A 5,451-nucleotide genomic window follows, 5' to 3' on the forward strand; every position below is an offset into this window, starting at 1 on the left:
GCGGGTGCAGGGGCAAAAAACGAGCATTCTTCAGCAGGGAGTCACAGGATCGATTAGGTTGGAAAAGACCTCTGGGATCATCGAGTCCAGCTTGTGACCGGACACCACCACGTCAACCAGACCACGGCACCAAATGCCATTATCTAAGCCTTTCCTTACACACCTCCAGGGACGGTGACTCCACCGCCTCCTTCGGCGGCCTCTTCCAGGGTGGAATGGGCTGAATGAGGGACATCATTTCGGCCGGGCCGCCCCAGCTGAGGGTGCCCCGGTATGCGGTGTGCACAGGCAGGGCTGAGGGCTTGCAGCGCTGAGTGCCAGCAGCCCCCGTCCTGCACCCGCCGCGTCCCGAGCAGCTGCAGTGGCGTCACCAAGGAAGCTGCTTCGAATAAAACGGCAGCAGGTGCCCCTCCTGATCCTGGGCTCTGGCGTCTTGTGAGTCATTTAAAGCCTTAACCTATGTCAAAATCAGCGCCAATTTCCAGGCAGAAGGATTTTCTTACTCTCGGGGAATTACTGATGGGGGAAGGGCGCTGTATTTTTAACACTACACAGCATTTTAGTGGATAATTTTATGTATAAGAAATAAAAACAAAGCAAGTGAGGCCCTGATCTCCTGTGCCATTTATTTTTTAAGGCTGTTACCCTGCATGCTTGGTAATAACCTTGGAGCAGTGGTGGCAGCTGAAAGGGGACCAGCAGCAACAGAAAGAAACTCAGTGCTCTGTTGTCTTTGAATAGGTCCCCAGGGAACTTTGGACCCAGTTCTTCAGCATCACCGGTATCTTCAGGGTCCCACTTACATGTAACTGCAGAGACACGAAGCCTCACCCAGTGGATATGCCCTACAGGGATCCCTGCAGCTGAGGAGCGGCTCACATGACCTCCACAATCCATGATAAGACCTCCCTGCTCATGTCACTAGCAGAATCCAGTCCAGGAACAGTCAAATCTGACCTCATCCCTCAATTCTTTTAAAGCCAGTTGTCAGGGTTTTTACGAGCCCTTCTGTGTCACACCCCACAATGGTTTATAAATAAACCATGAGAAGGCATTAATAAGAAACCCTGGTAGCCTTGCTCATTCCACATAAACCAGATGGTACAGGTTGTTGGCTGGTACTGTCTATTTGCTTTTGATATCAGCAATTAAGACACACCTCTAAATAGGTCAGGACAATTTTTTTCTTGGATGTTTCTCAGATAAAATATCTTGTTAGGGGCACCAGCACCTGAATAGTACTTTTAATAAGATGCATATGTGAGAATCCACAAGCTAAAAATTAAGGTACTCAGAATAACAGTAATGTAGGCAATTATATTCTGTATAATAGAATAATTCCTATTCTATTATATTCCTATCAGCTGCCTCAGGATTTTTAGTTATTGCACTGGCAAAAGGGAAGAAAAATCAAAATAGAAACTATTGACATAGGGTAGATTTTCAAAGAGGCAGCATAATTGAGCAGAGCTGTGATTAGAAATGAACAGTGAAAGTACTTGATTTTTAACAGGATATTAATTTATTACCAGGAAGGGTGCCATGCATCAAAATTGTTCTGTATTAGTGAGTTGGAGAATTGGCAGACAATTGATTCAAATTCACATTCTAAATGAAGATTATAGGTAAAACAGTCTGAACTCCTGCACCTTCAACTGAGGTCTTTGAAGTAATAACTGCATTCGTTTAAATCATGTGCGTAAAATGCAGTGAGCACTGAGGATCAGATTGCTGATCCTTTTTTCCAAACCTTAGGATATCATTAAAACCACATGCACTCCCAGGTCTGCTGCTCAGAGATAGATATAGATTATAGATATAGATATGTGTGTAGGATGTTGCATAATTTACAGTTTCTCCAGCTGACCCCTCAGGCATTTGCAACAATGAAGAGAAACATGGGCACTGTGTGTAGCCTTTTGCAGTTGTTTATGACTTTCTCTGACCTGCATTAGTGGTCACAGAAATCAACCCTGGTTTAGAGATTTCTTTGTGCCTTTGACTATATATAATGACTAATTTTTTTTTTGCCTATTCAGATTGGCACACAAGACTACTTACTTAAAGGCATTAATTTCTGGCAGGAGTAATCTTATTGCTACATATTTTTCTTACTATACTTACTATCTTTTCTTCTTAAAAAGAAAATTTACTTCTTGGGTTCTAATATATTTGTTTCCAGTTGCTCTCAGCAGCCTTCTTGAACTTCTTGAAATCACCTTATCAAAAAACATTACCTTTTTGCTCACTGACTTTTCAAAAGTCTGCTTTTTTCCTTATTACAGATCTTTTGTGCTTTTTCCTTGCAACAAGTTAACTCTGTGTGTCATTACCACTTTCAAACAAACTGCCTTTCCTTTCTGGATTTTCAACCAGTTCCTCCTTGTTTAAAAACAGAAGTAGCATCTTGGCTTCCTCTAGTCACTTCCTGTATTTCATGAGACAGAAGATGATTTCCAGTGTGCTCAACAAACTCTTTGGACTTGGTGGGGGCCTGCCAGTAAAATGTAGTGCTCTGAAAGAGTGAGCTGAGCTGAACTCCTCTGAACTGAGCAGCTGCACTGAGGTCTCTTACTCACATTCCTTCTGGTCCTGGCTGGCCTGACCAGCTGCTCGCCACCTTCACCAGCATGGGAAGAACATTTGTGCTCCAAAATGACTTTTGACTCTTTCTTGTCAGTGGCTTGTGTGGCACCCCTGAGCTGCCTATTCAGATTGACAACTGTTGATCAGATCTCTAGACTGAAGAGTTCACAGGGAATTTTCCTTGGAAATAGTAATTTTTTGCTTATCCAGTGATTTCCTTCAAGGACACTGACTTCCAACTGGAGACAATTTCATTGTAAATGCCTGGTTTTAGCCAGGTGTGTTGATGGGCCAAATTTTTCATCTAGGACTTCCACTCCATTTTTCAAGCCCTTCAATTCCTCTCTAGAGTGAACATTTGAAAGCTTCGGTCCTTCCTGCATCTTATCCCTGTTAGTGAATGTCTTGGCAAACCTTTGTAAATCTTTTGGTAGTGCCTTTTGATAGTGCCTGATCAGTCTCTGGTCAACCCTCTGCCCGATTTGTCTGGTCTGGATAAATCTCTAAATACTGTTCAGAATTCTTGTGGTTGTCTTTACTTTCTGAAAATTCTCAGTCTCACAGAGGTTCACCAGAGGTCAGCAGAGTTGAACAAGAATGCCAGGCCTGTAAGAGGTATTTCACAGTTCATTCCAGTGCTGCAGGCAAGGTTGGTGAAGGCATTAATTCTGTTGCCTCTGATGTAATCCACAAGCTGTATTTCTCTGTCACAGAAATCCAGGTGCCTGTCTATCTCTCGGGGGAAAGTTCTGCCTCTTCTTGCAGACAGACAAAGCACCAACCCACTGCCCATTCCATGAGGGCACACTGCTACCACAAATACCCTCTGCAAGAAGGGCAAAGCTCAGCTTCACTTAGTTCTTACCTGTTACTGCCGTGGTGCTTTACTATTTCACTCACTTCACTAGGCTAAACATTTTCATTGCCTCTTCCATTTAGCCTCAGTTAAGACCCATCAGCTGCAAACAATTCTGTGGTTACCTTTAGAATAAAGAGTAGCTTGGTGGTTGCCAGCAATAATCTCCAGAGTGGCAGTGTTATCAGTTAACAGTTACATACTGTGTGTAGTGTGTGTTGTTTTGTACCTGGGATAATATTTCATCTCCTTTTCATCTTTTTGAATTCTCAGAATGCCCCCATGCCTGGGGTATGTCACCCACAGGTCCTCATGTCTTCTTCAGGGAGCCAGCCCTGTTACTTACAAAGCTGAAAAGTACCTTACAATCCTTAATTTGTGTTAATTGTACAAACTTTTTAACTCCCAGAACATAAGTGTAAGCCAACTAAATTGATCAGTGGGAGTAGCACATAGTTTTCCTACTGATACCGCATTTGCATGTTTAAACAGACCATTTGCATGCACAGCATGGTATAGTAGGACTCAATCTGCTGTTTGTTTTAAATCCTTAATGAGTCACACCTTCTGGGCTGCTGTATTTCATTCACAACCAGTGAATGCAAGCAGTAGGAATGCCAGTCTGTACTTCAGCTTATGAGTGCCCTCATGCTCAGATACAGAGAAACCTTGCAGTTGCTTTCTCCCAAACTGTAGTATATTCTTTAATGTCAGCTGGGGTGGCTTTATTCCCAAAAATATTCTGAAAGAAGCGGGTAGTTCCCAGTTCATTAAAGACTTTGAAGATGCATTTGAGACAGTATGTTACCAAGATCAATGAATCGTTCTTTCATACTTGCATTTGATTTTTGCATTGCGTGTGCTTGAATGCCATAACCAAAGCTGATCATTTGTTTGTAAGTGTGTTTGAATGGTAGTAAGGTCTTTGCAGAAAGTATGTCTATCAAACTATTTAAAACCTAAATTTATTACTATACTTTCAGTAGCACAGTGATTTTCCTTTTCTTACTTTTTACATATCGCATAGGGTTTTTTCTCTGAACTGCTATAAATTCAAGTGTACTTGTTTTGGTCTCTTATTTTTCTCTGGGTATCTTACCTGAGGTCTAAAGGAGGACCTTGTCTGGTTGTCAGTTGTCGACAAAGCTGCCCTCTCACTCCCCATCCTCAAAAGGACAAGGGGAGAAAATTAGGTGAAAAAGCTTCTGGGTTGCAATAAAGACAGGAACAATATTCACCAATTACTGTCATGGGCAAAACAGGCTTGACTTAGGGAAATTATTTTATTTTGTTGCCAACTAAAAATTAAGTAGCAGAGTGAGAAGCAAAGACAAAAGTAAAAAGACCTCTTTGCCCCCACCTTTCTTCTAGGCTCAACTTCGCTCCTTCATTCTCACCTTGTCTACCTCCTTTCCCCGAGCGGTGCAGGGGAATGGGGAATGGTGTTTTCAGTCAGTCCATAATACTTTGTCTCTGCTGCTTCTTCCTACTCATGCTCTTTCCATGTTCTGGTGTGGGTTCTCCACAGATCTCAGACTCCCCTGAAACCCCCCTGGCCACATAAACAAATAAAAACAGTGAGATTCTGTTCAAAATGTTTTGTAGGAGCTGAGGGTCGTCAGCAACATATTAAATACCATTAAGTCCCATAAGATCCAATACAATCTCTTCAAAGGAGGTATCCTGCTTTCTAAAGTGTTTGGAAAGTTAGTGTTGGGTGGTACAATAGTTTTATGCTTTAAATCACTGTAATAACAATTCGATAAATTAGTACGTATGATATCGAGGCTTACATTGTGAAATCCTGATTTTCCTTAGAAAAACCAGTCAGGTCCATGACACAACAGGATGTGATATTAGATAGTAGGGATAATAAAGCCACCATGTAATAATGAATACACCCTACCTTGCAATGACTAGAATTTAAAGAGTCATAAGTTATTGATTAACCCAGGGTTGGGTAGGGTTTAGCTGCTCTAGTAAAAGTTGACTATTCCATCTGCATGCTT

This window comes from Myiozetetes cayanensis, unplaced genomic scaffold, assembly GCF_022539395.1.
Source record: "Myiozetetes cayanensis isolate MyiCay16 unplaced genomic scaffold, myiCay2020 scf1, whole genome shotgun sequence".
NCBI classification, from domain to species: Eukaryota; Metazoa; Chordata; class Aves; order Passeriformes; family Tyrannidae; genus Myiozetetes; species Myiozetetes cayanensis.